General features: G+C 40.6%; 1 pseudogene; it reads right to left on the bottom strand.

Moving 5' to 3' along the window:
- Positions 1 to 1,021: 1,021 nt before the first annotated feature.
- On the bottom strand, positions 1,022 to 5,081 carry LOC147208531 (uncharacterized; annotated as a pseudogene).
- Between the last annotated feature and the right edge of the window lie 16,755 nt (positions 5,082 to 21,836).

Genomic DNA, 21,836 nt, shown 5'->3' with positions numbered 1-21,836 from the left:
CATCTCCGCCCATGGTAAGGATATATTCGCACAACATGGTTCAAGTGACGCAATTTGAATTATTTGCTCTCGTGTGGCACAGTTCAGGTATACAGCAGGTCATGGAAGTATCAAGAGAAACAAAACAAAACAAAAAACATGGACACGGTTGGTTTCAAATGTCGATATGAATCAAATCTGCCAGTGTAACAACAGTGTGAATGCAGGGATCGGATATACCCTGTCAATGTGAGACATCAAATTATGGGAATGATTGACAAATGCCACTCGTGGGTAATTCTGAGGTAGCATCCAAAGCTGTGGGGGAAAGTGCAATAAAATGTCATGTAATGCTAAAAGTAAGTATTACTGTTACTCAGCCTTAAGTCTAGCCCTGGAAATTTGAAGAAAATAATGCATTGAAATCAGAAATAGAAAACTTAAAAGAAGCAAAATTATCTGCCAACAGAACGAGACATTTCTACTTGACAACATTTTGAGGAAAAAAAACTGATACTGGGCTCCACGGCGGTCTTCTAATTAGTATTATAAAACTTTAAAACGGGTAATAGTCATTTTTCAAGCTCAATGTTAAGACCTATTTTCTTCAAATAAAGACATATTCCCTAGTATTTAGTTGACTTGGACTTGATGACTGGGAATAGGAAAATTTAAGCGTAGTAAATAATACAACAAAACTGATACAGCACTTGACTTTGATGACTATTACAAGGAAAGAAAATGCTGAATTAAACTCAAAGTTTAATTCTAGACAAATTCTCCTGAAACATGCATTTTAGAAAAAGAAATGAGACATACAGTATCTTTCAACACTTTTATTATGCAACAGTCTAGGTATGCAAGGATCAAATTCTGACTGACAGTATCAGTGTTTCAATATGGTGATTTTCATAATTGAGACATTCTAACGTGAAATAAATGATTGGTTAAACGTGTTCAACACGTGTTAAACATAGCTCAACAGAAAACTCTTTAAGGAGTGCCTTAATTACGCAACTGAATCCGATGTTTGAGCAATGTGTTAATAACTGAACTGAATCCCTTCAGCCATAGCCTTACTGTGTGAAGTAGTCACATCCTTCACATTGATAGCTTAAACAGAACCTCGGTCTGCAGCACAGAAAGCAGGGTAGCAATGCATTCTGATATGTGAGGTGAAAGGTGTAATAGTAGCCAAGGAGATACATCACGCTTTCGCTAAGGTCTTCTTTGAGGAAAGTCAATAGAGGGGCCATTCCAACGGCTAGGAAACCGTTTGTCTCACAAATTATCACGACAGGGCTATCCAGGGGTCTTGATTGAAGATAAGTGTTGGGGTCCTCTGCAGACTAAAAGACACACGATAAATAAAACTCAAGAAATCTTAAATGCATCAATAACCTGCATGGTTGCAAAAATCATGAAAAACTGGAAAAAACACAAACATGAAGCAACATAATAAACTAAATAAATCTTACCTCCAAAACATGAATCAAGGCATCACTCGGCTGACTCAACTTCTTTGATAGAGCTCCATGTCAAGGCAACATCTGAGGTTGTGCTTTCAAAATAGCAAGGGCGTGTTTTTATTGTTAATACAACAAATTGAACAATTGTTTTACGTCTTTATGTATGGGTGGGAACATTTAAACTAATCCTATGATTTTCTTGACTCTATAAAACTGTGCCTCGTGAAAAAAAATAATTAAAAAATCAGCCATTTCTTCAGCTCTACTGTGAAGAAGGAGTTTCCCTGATCAAGGATTTGCTGGAGTTCATCTATGATGCAAGAGATGTAAAACAAAAAAAGAAAATTGTGTAAAAGGTTTTGTGTGCATAGTGCGAGGCAGAAATACATGAGTTAATTATGGAAATAATATACTGGATATACTAACATGGCCTGGCTCTTTAAAACGGTAATAAGCCTGCAAGATCCGTCCTGCTCCTTCATCACATCTGAGTCAATTAAAGCTTGTCCTGCTTGGAATTCCACATCCAGCAACTGAGATACATCGTCATTATTGGGCTTGTTCTTGTTTTTGTACAGATCCTGCAGATTTTTGTTGTGTCTTGCCTGGCTCTTTTGATCTCTCTGGCAACAGAGCAAACAAAAAAAACAGTTATCAAGTAATTAAACCATATACTATCAACTTAAAATATTCTAATTCTCTTTATAAGTCAGCATGTAAGAACAACACTGCACCTGAACACACTATAGTTTCGGTTGGCTCGTCAGATTTGTAACCGAGGAAAAAACATACCAAAGAAAACGAGCTATGTTGAACCCTTTCAGGGAGAGGTGTTACTACAGTGGACAGCTTGTCATGTTTTCAGGTTACAGTAAAGGGTTAATTGTTCCGACACATTCAGGCTAGCAAACGTATAAATTTACGGTGAAACACAAATCTGAAGTGCTCATATGCACTTGTTGTTAAAGTTACATTTCACCTTTGGATACAAAAGCCGATACATGGTCTGTCCAGTCTTGGCTATGTTTTCGCTAGTCCCATCTTCATTTTTGTTGGAGCTTTAAAATGTTCGGCAAGCGATAAAGAGACATACATTGAATTTCCTTCAGATTAATATTTTTTTGGGAAATAAACGGCCACGTCACAACTTCACTGTCAGAGATGAACACTAATATGTTGTCGGTTCTGCGTTGGAACACAGCAAATCAATTTCGAGGGGGAACTTCGTCATATTGCAAGATCATTGTTACTATGTACATTATTCTTACGTGCACATTCTATTTCACTGGAGCGTATCCCAGCTGTCTCTGGGCAGTCGGCAGGGGACCCCCTGAACCGGTTGCAAGCCAACCGCAGGGCACAAAGAAACGAACAACCATTCGCGCTCACACTCACACCGGGACAATTTGGAGTGTTCAATCAGCCTGCCATGCATACTGTGAAGTTGACGTGCTAACTACTCACTACTTGACTCAACATATATGTGTGTGTGTGTGTATGTGTGTATATATACTGATCGTAGCTCCATTTCTGAGGCGGTATCCATAGCCTGTCTTGGTGATTACTTGGCTTAGGTGGTTCAGTCCTATGCAGAACAGCAGTGGGAAGAATGCATCACCTTGGTATATGCCACATTTGATGGACACTTGGGTAAGTGGCTTGCCATTGGCTTCAAGTGTAGTTTTCCACATCCTCATCGAGTTCGCAGCGAAGGCTCTTAGGGTCCTGTTCACCTTATACAACTCCTAGCATTCAGTGATCGATGTATGTGGCATCGAGTCGTAGGCTTTCTTGGAAAAATCCCGGCTGTGTACAGGTTGGTATGTCGGGACCTGCAGTCTTGTGCGACTGTTCTGTCAACCAGGAGCTGATGTCTGGCTCCTCTGGTATCTCTACCAATGCCCTTCTGTGCTTCGCTCATGTATTGATCCATGTGTCCACTTATCTTAGCGGCAATGATGCCTGACATGAGCTTCCATGTTGTGGAGAGACAGGTTATTGGCCAATAGTTGGATGGGACTGCACCCTTTGAGGGATCCTTCATGATCAGGATCATTCGCCCTTCAGTTAGCCATCCTGGGTGAGTCCCATCCCTCAGCAGCTGGTTCATTTGTGCTGCTAGGCGCTCATGGAGTGCTGTGAGTTTCTTTAGCCAGGAGGTGTGGACCATGTCCAGGCCTGGTGCTGTCCAGTTCTTCATATCTGAGACTCTTTCCTGTATGTCTGCCACTGTTATGTTAACTGGGTTCTGTTCAGGGAGGTTGCTGTGCTCCTCTCTCAGGGTCACCAGCCATTGTGCACTGCTGTTATGTGCAACCTCCTTCTCCCATATGCCTTTCCAGTACCTTTCAGTTTCCAGTCTTGGTGAGTCAGCTCTGTTGTTAGGACCCTGCCACCGAGCGTACACTTTCGCAGGTTGTGTTGCGAACAGCCTGTTTCTTCGTCTGGCCTCATTCTCTTTCGTGTACCGCTTTAGGCGGCTGGACAAGGCTTGGAGCCTTTGTTTGGCAGTTTCGAGTGCTTCAGGTATGGTCATCTGGTCATTGGTTTCCGTGATCGTTACGGTAGGGATCGCCCTCAGTGCTGCATTCACACTTTCCATGAGACTTTCAGGTGATATTTCACATAGCCGTTGTAATCGGTTTCTAGGTTGCCCAGCTTTCATTCTCGCCATGATCTTAGCTTTCAGGTCAGTTGCTGCCTCGCTCAGCATTTCATTCATTGGGGCTGGCCTCCCAATCTCATCATCTGCATTCATTGGGGCTTGCCTCCCAATCTCTGGTATGACCTCCTCCTCTGATCTGGCAGCCTGGGGCCCTTCACCATGGAACCTGCGTTGTACCTCATCAATCTCAAGTTGTGACAGCAGTTGCCGTTTGTGGAAGTTGGAACACTGGGCTACTAGTTGTTTCGTGGTCAACCGTGACTGTGGGGTTCGAAGTAACCATTTAGCCCACATTCTCTGCATGTAACCCCTCTGACTAGGGTTGCTTGAGTAGTAGCATTCCAACAGAGCCATGTTATCGCATCTCGCCCATCTCCGCTTTGTTCCAGTAGCCCATTTTTCATCAAGGTGCTCTGGTTCCCCAGCACCTGACGCAGACCTTGTTTGACGTCATGTCATTCGTTTTATTGTCTCTCATCATTGTATGATGTAGGCATTAGCGTGAAGGATCTTGCCCAAGGACCCACACTGGATGGTGTTATGTGCTCATTTTTGCCCCAACCGGGATTCGAACAACCGTCTCCCGTATGCCAAACAGATGTTTACCAACTGAGCTATCCAGCTGATAGCTGAGATATCTCTCTCTCTCTCTATATATATATATATATACTGTATATTGTACTGTATACACTCCTCCTACTGAGTCTGTGATTTCCTGATGGACCTTCATCTCCACAACGACTTCATTGACCATACCAAGGAGGAGGAGTGTAATCTCCCTGTAGTTATAACACACATTCCGATTCCCCTTCTTAAAAGGGGATAAATTGTACCAGATAAAACTCCAGAGTGGAACAAAGTCTGACCCGACCCAAAAAGGGCTGAGTCTGGAGCTCAAACTGATCCTTGAACTGACCCAACCACACCAATTCAGCACGGCCACCCTCCGAGCACCAGTTCAAGGTCATTCCCGTCCTGAGAGATGTTCCATTTTGCTCTGCGAAAAAAGATTGGACCACCAGGGTCTGCTCCTTCGGCTATGTCATACTGAACCCCACCCCATTGACCCCTCCCATAAACAATGAGCGATTTTCGAGCTGTGCCTGGTCCTGCCCCTGCCTGCAAGCCTAGCCGCCAGGCAGTCAATGAGCCCCACCCCAAAAATCAGCTTAATTGCTGGAAAAGTGCTCCACATGAAAGTTTTGCAGCTATATTTTAAACATGATCCATACTTCATTTGTTTGTTTTTCCATGTTACCTTTCAGAATTGACATTAACACTTCTTATCTTACAAGGTCAAAGCTCTCCGCCACCAGTGTCCACGTGCAGTCACGTGGTCTGTAATTCATCACTGTAATGATTCTGTTGAGATAACGAGCCAATGCATTGATGAATTATTTATTCTTGGTGATAAAATGTAAGGCAGCAGGGAGAAAAAAAAAAGCTAACCCTCCTGTGCATTTGTTTGAAGGACATAAAATAAGAAAGCTGGTTAGTGCCTTGCTTTGTGCCCCTGGCCATGTTGTAATGAAAGTCCTGGCACTTTAAATATATAATGAGGAAGGAGTGCGCTGAAAATGTTTTGTGGTATTTCAATGTTCATCTGAACTCATCTCAAAGTTCGTGGCTCGGGATATACAACAGTGGCTTCACAGCAATCAAAGTTCATTCATGGTGAACAGGAAGACCTCCACGAGTAAGAGCTGTATTATTTTTCTAACTCGTATCGAGAACATTTGTTGAAAAGAGTCTCTGACAATAAATCAGTTTGTCAATCAGCAAACAAATTACAAACAAAACACAATCACTGGAAAGAAAATTATTTTTATAATGCCATATACATTGATAGATAAATATTAACAGATTGAGAGCAGGTATGGTTGTTGCCCTGCAATTGGCTGGTGACCAGATCAGGTCACCTATTGCCCGAAGACAGCTGGGATTGGCTCCAGCACAGCTGCAGAAAATTTAAACAATATATCGTTTTTGTTTTGTTTTTTCTCACGTGTCCTACTATATTTGTTATTCAAATCGTAAACAGCGCTAAATGTCAATGCTCCGTTTCAGATTTTTGTTAATATAGTAGTTAGGAGTGTAACCAACATGGTATGCTCAGGAAACCAGATTTTAAGATCATCTGTGAAACTCGGTGAAATAATGTCACAGCTCGGGGCTTGGGCGTGTATGGCTTCAAATTAAAGATAGATGCAACTAAATTATTTGGGAGAAAGGTGGCACAAAATACAACAATAACATTATCTATAATCATAAAGGAGTTGAAGAGTGTAAACTGTTAAAATCCCTCTTGAGACTTAAATCTTGCTGCCAGGGCCACCTTTACCGGCGGCTCATTGGCCTCAGGGACTAACCATCAAATAAACACCCCTCACACCAATCCTAACTTAGATGGTTAACTCATTTTACTCTGTCGGCAAACATATTTATGCATTCCATCAATTTTAACAAATAGAATAGCCCAAAATTGAAAAGGTTCACACACTGTACTTTTTGATAAACCAACCATGCGTTTTCACTTCTCTAAAATATATACCTGTATATATACCTGTATATATATTTTTTTTCATAGCATCGCGCTGATATAACAATGACTTTTTAACAAATGTATGCACTTTGTGCCTCAGATCAAAAAGTGTTGAAAAAGTAATCAATAAAGTATCAGCTGATAACGAGAGGGGAGAACGCTTGGACCCTGAGAAGAAACGGCGGCGATTCCAAATAACGGCTTGCTTCGACTGTGGACAGCTGGGTCCCCGCATCTCCACCTGCCCGATGTGACACACACACCTGTCCACCCAACTCGGCAACCGTCAGTCGGACATCCCTATACACCGCCAAAGGATGGGGAGGGTGATGCATTTATTTAAATTATTTTAATTCACACCTTTTTATTTTTTCATTTTTATTTGTTATTTATTTTCTTCAAGCACCAGTGTTTTCTCTCAGGGCAGCGGGGCCTCCACGGTAAGAGATGTGGCGGCTGTCACTCAGTGTGGATTAGCTTGACCTGGGCGCTCTTTTCTTCGTATGGTTTCTCTGTGCCTTGCCATGTCTTTGTGAAGGCCCAAGTAAATAAGATCATAGAAAGTTCTGTGTGATGAAAGCTCTTGCATTTGACTCATTCATCTTCCACTTTGCTTCTCCTACAGGCTGTAATATTTCTCATCAATCAGCAAGTTAGATGTCAAGTGAGAACAATTCAGTGCAAATTGATTGTCAAGCTCTCTTTACTGTGCATTTTCGAATCCGTAGAATGAATGGCTCTCTGATGCTGATAATGAGGAATTGATGAGGAAGAAAGGACCCGGATGACCGCACAAGGTAATTGTTAAAAAAGGGTTGTGTTTTCCTTTTACTTTGAGACAAATAAATCTTGTTAGTTAATCCCACACTCATATTTATTAGATCCAAGAGATACAATTTCGTTGATTTTTAAGTAAAACACGAAATAACTGAAGAGAGTGATTTTAGAGCTTGCTGAGGTCAAAGGTCAAATGAGCAGATCTGTCAGGTTTTGAGGAGTGGGGTGGGGTGGGTTGAACAAAATGTATGAACAAGAAACACTTGCAGGGGAAAAACTAAATTAAAAAAAAACACAAGGAACCAAAGTAACAAATAAACAAACAAACAAACAATGACAGGAGCACATACACACTCACAATGATCTAGCGAAGACTGACAGAACCCACGGAACTAAATACAAGCAAAGTGACGAGACAATAACACACCAAAGTGTTTGTTTGTTTGTTTATTGTTGAGGGAGCTGATTGGTTAAACACCAGGGACCCGGATGACGAGAACAGGTGGAGACAAAATGGGCACAGAGAGATGGTTGTTCGTTCGTCTCTGTGTGCCCTGCAATTGGCTGGCAATCGGTTCAGGGTGTGCCCCGCCTACTGCCCGGAGACATCTGGGATAGGCTCCAGCACCCCCCGCGACCCTTGTGATCGGAAATGAATGGATGGATTCCGGTTCCACTGCATTGTCTTATATCGTCTCTCTGCAATTAATTGAATATAATAATAATAATATAAGCTGAAACTATTTGTAAATCATTGCATTCTCTTATTATTCACATTTTAAACAATGTCACAGCTTCACTGTAAACGGTATTTGTAATAAAAAGTAATATCAGGTTTGAATGTACAAAGTCGGTCTCAGATTGACACATAGCCGAGAGATGTGGTGTCCTGTCAGCACTTTGCTGAGCATATGAGTTATTGTGCTGTTTACATGTCAAGTCCAGACAACATCAATAATTTATGACCAGCGAGGTTATTTGCAATCCATTTTTATGGTGCTTATGCTATCTGATTAAGCTAAAAGCTGCTGTCAGTGAACAAACAGCCCTTAACATCTTCATTTGAAGTCCCCTCGTTGGGTTTCGTTTCTTCACAACCACTGGCGAATGATGCCGTGCAATGCATTAAATCCATCTCCTGTGCAAGCAAGATTGAGATATTTTGCATCCGCTGCAGTTGCTTATGTGAAGGTGATTAGGACTGGCTCATGGCCGATAAGTATGCTGCCGACTCTCCTGAAATTTGATTTGAGAGGTCATTTCTAACCTGTCAACGCCGATCCTCTTTGGTTTCATTCATTGTTCAGAAAATATATACTGGAAGAGGGCTAGGTTGATATCTGATGCTGTCTTTATATATTTTTTTAACCTTTCACTTCCTTGACAAAAATGGAAAAATAAGAGTAACTGCGTAGTGCGCCATCCCAACTGTCCACCCACCAATCCATCTCCGCCAACCATCCATTCAACCGTACACTATAACGTAAAAAAAAGAGACATCATCCCGCTCTTACTCTGTTAAGATGGGAAATTTATAGGTTATGCCACACAGTGTGTGACAACAGAGATGGCTGTAAAACGTAAGGTAGTGTGGTCCTGCATGATTGAATCATATTTTAAGACACCACTAAATCCAAATCACTTGATGATCTACATCTTTCCCCATACATCCTTGTAATGCAATACTGTACCATTACTTAGTACCACACAAATCTCATTTTTGGGGTCGTACAAAATGAGTCCCCACGGGGGTGTTACAGACTGATGCATATTCAGCTGCTAGAGTAGCTGTTTTCGCTTCACAAAACAGAACTGCTCATTTCCCTTTTGGGTCTTCATGTTGCAAAATTAGTTTACTGTCAATTGCTTGAGAGTGGAACTGTCGTACTGAAGAGAACTTTTCACAGCTGAAATTTGAAAGTCTTTGCCCACGGCCCCAGTGTTGTCTTTTTGTCAGGGCTTCATCAAGGCTATAAAAGGCCACAAACATGTTAGGCTCCAGCACGCCCGCGACCCTCGTGAGGATAAGCGGAATAGAAAATGGATGGATGGATGGGTTGTTCCAATCAGAGTTTTAAACTGCTGATACTGATACGATCATCAATGAGTGTGATCGGCCAATACCGAAACCGTTCATATGGATTTGGTAAAAATGTCTGTGTCCTTTATTATTCAAAACCAGGACAATGTTTCAAATAAATGTTGCAGAAAATGCATAAATTATCATTTAGTTACTATATTGGTCTGTTCAGTCTTGTCCGATTTTCTTTGTCAGAAAATCAGGGGAAATGTAATATTCCCCAAGTAAAATCAGATGCTACCATCCACACGGATGAAGCAAACCATTTATGTTTTCAACGGTAGTTTCTCCATCTGAACACTGGGTAGCACCGACGTAAACTTGAAGAAGAAGAAATCTGGCGTGAAGTCATATCATGGTGCTCTTCTATACCGTAATCACTTGAATAAAGAAAGCAACATAAGACTGACTGTTGAGGTTATTGCAGCAATCCAACTTGAATGTTGACAGACAGCAACCGCCGTCCATTCTGAAACTCTTTGCGGCAATTGAAGGTTTGAGCTGTGCGCTACAAAGGGAGATGCAAATGCGAATACTAGCCTTTCTGCTGGCAGAGATGTTTATTCCCATAGAAGGCAGAACCTAAGAATGCACATCGAAAATTGCTTGCTCAATTTTCAATGCTTTTCATGAGGCTGACTTTTTTTTTAATCGTCTGAACTTGTGCTGTCAATATAGAGAATAAATCATTGATTATTTTTATTTTGTTTTTGTGATGCCGATAAACAGACCACAGCAGCAGTTACATGTCTATACTTAATTTCTTAAGATTGAAACAAGTAATTGTTTAACACTTTCATACACCAATAGTGATAACCTGTAACCTAATAAGATAAGATAAGAAAACCTTTAAGATAAAATGTCCACTGTAGTAATCGCTGTTCCTGAAAGCGTTAAGGTGTTAAGAATTTTAATGGTAGAGACACATTTCCGCAAAATAAGTCACTCCCTTACCAGAACAATTAAGCTTTGGCGTATTCACCGATTACGCACTTTTTCAAAAATATCGACTGTGATTATCAGCCACTGATTGATCGGAGCATCCATGCTATGTATACATACAAGGATTAAAAAATATTTTTTCTTTTTCTTTGCTCGGCACTTTTGTGAACCAATGACTTCATTTGAGGAGCACCTTTCTAAGTCCGTGGATCCTTTTTTTCAGGGTATTATGTCATTTTATTTTTTATTTCCGGCTTGCAACGACAGACGAGGGCTGCACAATGACAGCTTATCAAAAATAAATGAATACTGTTTTATAAAATGACATGAAATTCAATACCCTAATTATATTTTTGAATTAGATTTTTGAGATTGGCCCTCAGAAGGAATCAGTGTGGTCGCTGACTTGACTTTCAACTGAGGATGGTCTGACTTATTCTTAGGGTGCAATGTCCACCGGTGCTTATGTGCAGCCCTGTATTAATCAACTACCTACTGCAATAAGCGCGTCACACTCAGTCCCTTGGTCATGTTGTCAACTTAATTTTTGAAATATAGAAATCCAAATAAAATGTTGAATTTCCACAGGTTGGCAACTCTGTTTACGTAGAAGTTCATCGACAAGGAACCTCTTACTGATGTCACAACTCACTGACATTTGGTCAATGACTAAAATGGCCTCAGTGGCAAATGCAATGTGGAAAAATAAATCAATAAAAAGTCTTCTATTTCCACTGTGATCCTCCCATTTTAACACATAGTGCCCTGGAGCTCTCTAGAATCATGAATGTTCTCCATTTTCGACATTGTTCTCCTTGGTTTGTAGCTCTCGCTTCTGGGTGAGTAGGCGTTGCAAGTTACAGTGTGACTATATAGCATGTTTATTGCCTCGGTGGCCTTTACATTCCGCTCATATATTGGCATTCAGCGTGATATCCAAGTGTTTTCTCTTCCATCTCATGTAGACATATTTTAGTTGGATCTGTTGAATCAATCATTTGTTTGATTGATTAGCTTAATCAGAATTTTCCAAGTGTCATGCCCATCCTAATTACCACAGCTCGAGGGGCCTTGAGAAAGTAACTAAAGCAAGAATGTGCATTCAAGTGAAAAGCACAATTCTCAGTATCCCAAAAGGATATTTATGAAATTTTAGTGGTGCGAATGAACACATAAATTCAAAGCATGACAAACATAAATGGTGAAAAGACTTCCTGGGGTAAGCAAGAGTGAGCAGATTCTCAGATTAATGTCTTTATTGGCACAACAGAGCTGCCATGCAAATGTCTGCCTGCCAAAAAGAGCATCTGAAGGTCTCTGCTTGACACCAAGCCACAAAGGAACCACTTATTTAAATGCAAGAAACGTGATTTAAGTGACTTTGAACAGAACTAGATTGTTGGTGCCAGCAATGCTGGACTGAGTTTTTCAGAAACTGCTGATCTACTGGTGTTTTCACACGTAAACATGTCAAGTTCTGAGTGACATTGAGGCCTTAGTTGACACACACTGTACTGCTCCAGAAGACATTCCATTGCGGTGAGCTGTTTAAACCTTTGTTCAATATCAATTAATCAGACAATATAACGAAACACATTTTTGCACAGTTGCTTTCCTGAAGGGGGATGGACAGTTAATTTTAATATTTAAAAAAAAAAAAATCCATAAAAATCACTTTTGCAAAAAGAAAAAATCAGTGGCAAACCCTGCCTCTAACAACAAAACATTTCAATTGTACTTTATCATTTGCATTGGATTTATCATGATTGATCGTCTCATGAAAGGTTATTCTAATGCCAAAGAAAATCAAAATTGGATGACAAAAAATACATCCTGAGAGGCGAGTGAGTACAATTAACTAACGCTGAGAAGTTTAGCCCATTGCTGTTACGGTTATAAATTTTGTTTGACTAATAACCATTTTTGTTGAGTGTCCACAGCATCATCTTCTGAAGACTACTTTCTACAGGACCACATTTCATCTCACAAAGCTCAGATATTCTTAATGTTGTTCTTTGAACCTGTGAGTTAGTACTATGTATTATAATTGCCTCAGTAAACTACAGCCTGTTCTGCATTTTCTTTCCCACCTCAGTATAGGACAGGAATTTTCTATCTTTGGAAGAAGCATCGGGGCCATAACAGAGCCAGAACACAGGTATGACCAAATGTAAAGTATATGCATGGGGACAGAAATTTAGACAGTTGATGCTGTCTCAGAAGATGTCATACATCATAATAATCTGAAAATAAAATCATGTGGAATGCAGGATAGCACCTTTGGCATTTGTTGAAACTTATTATTCTTTCTTTTCTTTATTATTTTGTGCATGCAAATACTTGTTTTCTACTTTTTTCTACTTCTTCCCTCTGAACATTGCTCCTTGACATTGCAAATTTCTCCATTGTGAGACAATAAAGGTTTTCTTATCTTATCTGATCTTATTTGATAGAGCTACACCATCAAAATGTGATGTCAACTTGGATGAGAATCTCGCACGAATGTTCCCGGCTTCCTAACAAATTAAAGTGTTTTGTAAGCTAAGTGATTTCTAACTGGCAATGAGAAAGGTGTACCTAATAAAACGGCCTGAGAATGAATCTGCAGTCCATCCAAATTGCTCATTCCCAATTGTTTTCTGACAACAATTGGTGTTTAAGAGGGAGTTAGAGATTAAGTGTGGCGATTTTAATTTTGTGTGGAAATGCTTGCTCTGCCTTTCTAACACGAGCAGCTCTTTTGATGGCCCATTTAATTTGTCACCGTGTCTCTGCACTCAGCCAATTTCCATTAGGTTGAGGCGGCACGGAGCCGGTCGACACAAATACTAACAACCATTACTTGCTGGCCATCATGTTGGAAACATAAGCATCTTGTTTGTATCCCCTCCTTGTCACCATGTCTGCAACTCTGCATTCCTCACTCAGCTGCTCAATCACGACAGGCCAAATCCCTCGCTTTTGCTCATCGTCTCTTCTTAACTTTAATCGAGTGAAACAATAATTTGCATGTCTGTGATCAAGAGACAAGAGGGAAACGGCAAAGAAAAAAGCACATCATTGTCATATTTGCCTTTAATAACTTTCTATTGCCAGTCAAGTCAATCCAATCTGCTTGTCATTTTGTTGTCCTTCCTATCACTGTGCGGTTGTCCTTTATACCTCCTGACAAAAAGGAACAATCAAAATCCAGGTTTGGAAGAACTGAAGTAACTGGGTATAGTTTAGGCCATATTGTCTGGTGAGTGCATATCATATTGAATTTTATCTAAGAATCCCATTTCTCTTATCATTCTACAAATTAGGTAGACGTAGCATCCTGTCTTCCACAGGATAATAACTGATGGGAAAATGGATTGTTTGTTTGTGCCTACTTGTACAGTGTTGTTTAGATTTTTCTCGGCAGAGTTTTCACTGGTTAGAGGTGCTCATCCAGTTAATTGTAGTCCCTGAGTAACAATGGGACAACAATGGATTTTGTCAAAGTCTGCAGCAGCTCCAGAGCTTTCTTGCCAATACAACAGCGGCAATTCTTACCTGATCTTGTACAAATTTCTGTCTGGCACAGAATTTCTGTGCAGTCATTTGATTTTGGTGACAGCAGTGGCTGATGCACAGCGCTCTCCTTGACATATTCAAACATCCTTAGCGGCCATCATTTCTGATCAATGTGAATCGACTTTCATCAGAGAACATCACTGAGCCCCACTGGTCCTTCATCCAGTGAAAATGCTCCCTGCTCCATGCAAGGCGATGACACATGTGCCCGGTGGTGTGGTCAGGTACCCTTGCAGAGCGTCAAGCACACAGACCACGCTGATGTCAACAGTTTCGAATGCTTTGACGTGACATTTGGGTGCCTCTCACTCCCCTTAAACATGCCTCGAGTTGAGTGGCATTCATCATCCGGTTTCTCAGGACATTGTTCACAATGAAGCGGTTATCAGTATGGGATGTGGCCAAAGGACATCCACTTCTACATCTTTCTGTGACTCTTCCAGTGACTTAGTTTCTCTGTTGCAACCAAGCTTATGACACTCTGTGACACTCTCAGCTCAGTTGCTACTTCGTCTGAAAACGTCCGGTTTGAAGCATCACAATGGCGACGTATTATTGATCCATTGTTAGGTGTCGTCTTGGTCTCATGATGTCAAAATGTGAACACCAGATCTAACGAACGAGGACATTTGTTGGTCGATTCAATGATCAAAGACCTGTTCTGAATTTGCCATTAAGCTCCAACTTGGACAGCTGCATTCCAAAGCTTAGAGAAGGTCACATTAAGTTCACCTGGAAAGTGTTGAATGTATTTTAGGCTTGTCCCGAAATTTCACCTCAAAGCCAAATAGCCCGAACTTTTTGTGAGTAGTGTACAGGTATGTATAAAACGTGACATAATTGGATGCCCCTTCCACCTTGCAGTTTTTGAAGGGCAAAGTTTTACAAAAACATAATATTTCAGAGGTGGAAAGGCTCTGTAAAAGGGGCTACTTTTCTGTGGTTATCTTTTGTCCCTTCCATGATGTGCTGATGGAGCAGTGTGTGTATGTGTTAGTGTTTATATGTTTGTGCATTTCCTATATCCATAAATGTGTGCTCTTGTGGCCACATATTTTGGGGATACTGAGAATCTGAGTCAGATTGACTCAAACGGCGAGTACCACAGAAAATAACCCAAGTCCTTTTTATCCTTACTTTTGCAAAAATCACATGAAATGAGTCAATCCGCCCTGGAAGACCATATGCAGGTTAATGGCTCAACAGCTGCAGGCTTCACACAAAATGAAAGTCACAAAACAGCTTTGACTGTGTTCTATTCTCAGCGATTAAATAAAGTTTCACTTTGGTTATTTAATTTGAATCAAACAGGAAAATAAAATGGTAAAACATACCTTTACTACAGTAAAATCCTATTCATGATAAACACATAAATTCAAATCGAGAAAGACATCAGGAAGTATTGCTTATAATGTGTTGCCCATCTCCAATATTTTTTATTTTATTTTATTTTTTACAAATACAAATGTAATCAATATAGCAAATTTCCCAGTGTAAAAATCATTTGTTAGCACGCGCCACAACATCCTTGCCACAATATACAGTATTTCAAACATTTCCTGTTTATTTATATGGAATACACTTTTATATAAACTATCAAATGCAGTACCTGTATGATAAAATGTTTATTGATGCTTATTCAGCTCTATATTCTTATATTAGGTCCATCAAAACATTTTAACGTCAATTATTTTATTCTTAAATTCCGTTTTGGTTAGTGTCGGTTCAAGACTGTGTTACTAGCTCAGTGCCTGGACCGATTGCTATGATCAGTGACTGAAAAATCTATTCAATTCATCTACATATTTTGCAGGAGAACTGAAGACCATCTGCCCATTGAAGCTTCACCGAGATTGTGTGATGCAACAGGACTAATGACCTCCAGGACAGAAGTAAATAAACAACAGAATGGTTTCATCAGAGGAGAAAAAATACATTTGAGAGAGCCAGTCATGACCTTAACCTGACCGAGATGTTGCAGCATGACCTCAAGAGAGCAATTGACACCGGACAACCCCAGAATACGGCAGAGTGAAGAAAATGGTCCGAAATTCCTTCTTACTGTTGTCCAGGTCTTATCTACAACTAGAGGAAATGTTTACTTGAGGTTATAGCGGCCAAAGGAGGGCCAACCACTTATTATATTAAATTCAACAGTTATTGGACTCTTTCCACCCTGTAGTGTGATCTCCACATGTTGTTTAAAAACAACATTGAAACATATAATTGTTTGTGTCGTATTATTTCAAGAAATATTTGTCAAAGACGACAACCCGGTCAGTTTATGCAAAAGTCCAGGTCATTTTACATCCCTTTTCTTGCATCTGGTTAGAGTAAATTGTATTGCCACAGCGCCCATTGAAAACTGCCACTGTTATTTTATTATAGCAAAGAAAAATCAGTAAAGTGAAATAATCAATAAATGAACACTGCATAGATGTTTATTTGTATAGATCTGCAACTTAGCACAGCCTTAAGGAGCTGCAAATTATCCATAATTGAGATCTTGAGACTTTTACAAAGGGCTTGTATTTGATCTTGGAATATGTCTTTTGTTCTTGCTTATTTACAGATTTTTCTCACTGAGAAATTATCTTTTGTTTGATCATTTGCTTGTGAAGTTTATGCAAAAATAAAACAATAATCATAACATAACTTTTCGAACAAGGAACAACCCAGTACAAATTAAACAAAAGAGCAAGCCACACCATGTCTCACACGCCCCAACATCTGCTCTTTATGTTTGGACATTGTGAACCCCGACTGGTTCTGTCTGCACATACAAGGGCACGGCGACCTGGCCGCACACCGGGATACCGATATTGTAGCTGCAGCCTCCCTGAATGTGGCTGACAGAACAGTCTCCTCTGGTAATCAACGTCAAATGGTGACTGTTATGCAAATGAATGATTACAGCATGAAGGACATACTTTTTGTATTGTTCTTTTTTTTAATTATTAAGTTAACCCACAAACATTTGGGAAACGTAACAGCAGAATAATAAGACACAATGTTAAATATGAGTCATAAACATCAACAATCATTTTAAATCAAAAAAGTCCAAACTTTTACTAGGTTTTAAGAAAACTCCTTTATGCCATATGACTGACCCAAAGATTAATCATGACATCCAAAAAGAAGTATAATACAAAAATATTTTTGAGGGCTGGGGGGCAACCTCAGACAATAAATGAAATGAAAAATTGGACAACTCCACCTAATACGATGTCTTTGGGTTCATTTTTGCATTTTAATTTAATTGAATTTAATTTGATTTATTTTCCAAGATGGCACCCGAGTAGGCAGCCGTCGGCAAGTGATCTCCAACAGTCTTGCTTTGTTGTTGTTGTTTTTTTGTTTGTTTTTGTATTTTTTTTTGTTACATGGTGTTTGTTGTTACGTCGTGTGGGCCTGGTGTGGATTGTTTTCAGAGATTGTTTTGTTGTTGTTTTTTTTGGACATGACATTTGTCAAAGGAGAAGTATCTGTGGGAGGAATGTCGGCGCCATTTGACTTTCTGTTCTGGACTGCCTGTCATGGGCAGTATTTTTCACAGCCCCGTTTTATTCAGAGGAGATGTCGGTGCCGTTGGACAGTCATAAATAAGAGGCTGGTCAAAGCAACATCACGAGGGACTAGGACTAGTCCACAGGCCATGATCAGGATCGTTATCAGGCTTCGGCAGAGCTCGCTGATGATCTCATCATTTGAATCAAGTGAAGGAAACACACAGGAAAATGACCTCCCTGAACTCCCCATACATTTTAGTTATTTTCAAGATCCTCTTATTGAGTTGAGTTGAGTTGAACTGGATTTGAACATCGCTGCTCTACATATTGAGTATATTTTCTTATATTTCATGGTTTACGGTGTCGCAGCAGTTTATGCAGAAAGTTCCAAACACACACACACACACACACATTTCTTATATATACTGTATATATATAGGGAGCAGGCCCTGAGCACCAGAGCCATTGAGGCCCAGATATACCACACCAGACAAGATCCAAGGTGTAGGTTGTGCAAAGAGGCACCTGAGACGATCCAACACATAAGTGCAGGGTGTAAGATGCTGGCAGGGAAGCCCTACATGGAACGCCATAACCAGGTGGCTGGCATAGTCTACCGAAACATCTGTGCGGAGTATGGACTGGAAACCCCAAGGTCAAAATGGGAAACACCTCCGAAGGTGGTGGAGAATGACAGAGCGAAGATGCTGTGGGACTTCCAGATCCAGACTGACAAGATGGTAATGGCGAACCAACCAGATATCGTGATCAGAGATAAAGGGCAGAGGAAAGCCGTTGTAGTGGATGTAGCGGTCCCAAGTGATGGAAACATCAGAAAGAAGGAACATGAGAAACTCGAGAAATACCGAGGGCTCAGAGAGGAGCTGGAGAGAGCCTGGAAGGTAAAGGTGACAGTCGTGCCTGTGGTGGTCGGAGCACTCGGGGCAGTGACCCCCAAACTAGATGAGTGGTTGCAACAGATCCCGGGAACAACATCGGACATCTCAGTCCAGAAATGTGCAGTGCTGGGAACAGCAAGGATACTGCGCAGAACCCTCAAGCTTCCTGGCCTCTGGTAGAGGACCCGAGCTGAATGAGGGACGGACACCACCCGAGGGGGGCTGAGACGAGGAATTTTTAAACTATTGCATTGTTTTTTATCACTTTACACTTTATACCTTTTGTTTTCAAAACATCTATTCAATGGGTCAGTCCACATTCGTGGGTCTTATTTGTACAAATGATTGACAAAACATGAGTGTTGAAAATGGCTTGCTGTCTTTCACGATGCAACGGTAATGGTTAAACAAAATTTTTGGGGGCTCTTGAAAAGTGATGATTTTTCAGATGCCATTATATGATGATGGGATGGAAAACAACCCCAACTTGGACATTTTGCTTCGAGTGTTCTATGAAGAAGTAGGAGGAGGGAATAATCAATATACTATACAGTATACACAAAATATTCATTTTGTTACACCCAGACTTAGTCAACTTATATTTTAATGATAGTCCCAGTTCAATACCACCTTGTCATAAAAGGTGCTCAACTGACCAAACCTGTATTTTAAAAGTGACTGGCTTTTGACCTGTCAATTTTTGCAACCTGCCATCATTTCAAAAACTCTGACTGGAGTCCTGTATAATTTCCCATCTTCTCAGATCCCTCTGTGCTAAATTGCATTGGAAGATGGATTTTTGGCATGTGCGGCTGTCACTTTTCAGCCATGGAAGACTTTATGCACCAGTACACTCACTACAGAGGGATATTCTGGAGGGATTGGGTCGGGTGGTTGCTGTACTGTATTTGGCCATTGTTGTCAATGCAATTGTTTGTGCAATAGCATTGAAGCTGTGGATATTAATTTTCCCACTCTCAATTTCTCCTTTAGCCCCAACATTCCCTCAATCACCATCTGCATCAGGTTTTCAAAATGGTGGTAGGATCTTGTTTGACAGCCGTCTTCATTCCAGATGGGACTATAGCCTCCCTTACATTCCAGTTATTACGAAGCATATGCACAGATTGTGGAATATGTTCTATGTTATTTAGTGGCCTGCCGGTAACGTAAGTTTCAATGACTGAAGGGTGTCCATTAAAATTTTGTATCAAGAGCCTTCCAACTACGTGTGGGAAGTTTGATTTCAGGATGTGTGCATCCGAGACACACAGAGAAAAGGCCAGTAAAAGGCTGATAAAGCTTGTAAACCTTTTTGGCAACATTAATTGTTCTACACGGTCTTCCACAAGTATTGCCTTTTGCTTGAAATGTCTGATGAGAACTCATTAGTGACTTCATGTAAGCACCCATGTGAGAGGACAATTATTGCTTGTTGACAAAAGACACCATATCCTGTGTACTGTACAAAAGTCAATCGGTGGACGGACAATCATTTCTTTCTGTCTTAATGGCTGTTAAATTTAGGGTTAAAGACAATCTGCCAGTCATTTTAATGTGGACAAAGTTCTCGCCTCCCTCAGAGGAAGAAATGACCTGACTGCCAGATGCCAAAATGCCAAAGGCTTGATTAAAAGTCTTGTGTTAAACTGCATGTTTGAACTCATTAGCACATTAAGGCCATGACACACTGGGGACCTCCAGTCAGTGTGTGTAAATGTAGTACTTGAGATTCTGGCCGTTCTTTTCTGAATGGTGAGAGTCAAGCTTTCACACTATCAGGAAGATGACCTCCCTAAAAATCTGCAACACTCCAATTTATTTATTTAGCTCATCTTTAATTGCACAGCTGAGCTGTGTTTTGTTTTCACGAAAAACGCATTGTGTTCCAATCCTCCTGAATGTCCTCCCTAGATGTTTCAGCTCAGAACAGCATGTCTCAGTTTTCCTGCGTATTTTGAGTGGTGAATGTGTTTTCTAATTTTCACTGAGAACCTACAGTATACTGTATCACAGACAGAGCACGTCACCTCTAATCTGGAGAGAGAGAGAACTGGCAGCAGACATTCATGCAATACCGGCGACATGCAGCAACCTTATAATGTAAGTTTTAGTGGGGATAAAATGTGTGCATATAAACTGTTCACGCCGAAAAAGGGTGCCCAGACAAAGCACATCAGTCAAAAGGAGTGCATGTTCTTTTGGCTGTTATTCTCGTCTCAATCACACAGCACAGTGCTGGGAGCTCAACATCAGTCAGGTCCACCCACTCCTATTCTCACATGTGACACATCAAACAATCAGGCTGAACTTTAGGCTTCAAAGAAATGTGTCAGGCTCTGCTGCAAAAAGTGGTATAGAGCGGTGCGGGATAAATAGGCCTGTTTGTGTCAGACTTGTATTCGGTGACAAAAGGTTGGCGGTAGGACAAAAGTGCAAAATATATACTGACAGTTGCAACGTGCAAAGTTGATACTGGACAGGTTAGCAAATGCTACGCATTGTTTGTTTGCACTGTCCTATTATCATATGTCTGTCACTGTAATGCTTATTTCATCAAATGATTGATGTATGGTGTTATCATCCTCAGTGGCTTTGAAAAGAGGGCTCGTGACAGTCTCAATTCACTTTTGATTTTTAACTAATAGGGACAGCTCATGGCTGGAAGCTGTCACCTTGTTGCTCCCCATCTGACAGTGATGCATTTGCCACTCCACAAGTTCGGTCTTACAGCCAATCTCTATGGTCCAATGTCTGGAACATATGGAAGCATTTTCTTGCAATTGTTTTGGATATAATGTGGGCTCTGATGTTTTAGCAATTTCTTAAAATGACTTTGTCCTTCATAGTTTTCAAATTATGGAGCTTTACTCAGCTCGTGATGGTCTTGTAGACGTCAACATTTTAGTGCAGTGAGTGACAACTCAATGACCTTTGGCATAATGAGACTTTGACAATTAATTTTTTCTCTGACACACTTTTCCAGACAGGTTATAAATAATTAATTTGAAGGAGTAAGCAGTCAAGAGAATGTCACGTCTCGTTGGGTGTTGCTGAGCCAAAACGACAAGCCTAAAACATGTGGCTTTCAGCGGCATACTGTGAGTGTCTTTTAATTGTGTCTTTAATTTCACAGTGAGCCTAAAATGGAAATCACGCCTGGATTTATTTCCTTGTTTTTCCCTTACTCTTACGTAAATTAGTCACTTAACACTTCCATTTAAAATATCTGTGTCATGATTCTGTTTTGTTGTTGAAGGTTACATTTGGTTTTGTTTCATCGTATGTCTCGTTTCCTCTTCTGCTTTTGTCTTACTCATTAAGTTTGGTTTCCACCTGTTGTCGTCATCCTGGTCCCTTGTGTTCACCAATCAGTTCCCCTCCAATCGTGTGTGTCTTGTCCAGGTGTCTCTTGT

The sequence above is a fragment of the Hippocampus guttulatus genome, chromosome 2 (assembly GCF_054856545.1).
Source record: "Hippocampus guttulatus isolate MCC_2025c chromosome 2, RoL_Hgut_1.0, whole genome shotgun sequence".
Lineage (NCBI taxonomy): Eukaryota > Metazoa > Chordata > Actinopteri > Syngnathiformes > Syngnathidae > Hippocampus > Hippocampus guttulatus.
Note: the sequence above shows the minus strand (reverse complement) of the source record. Positions and strands in the feature narration are given on the sequence as shown.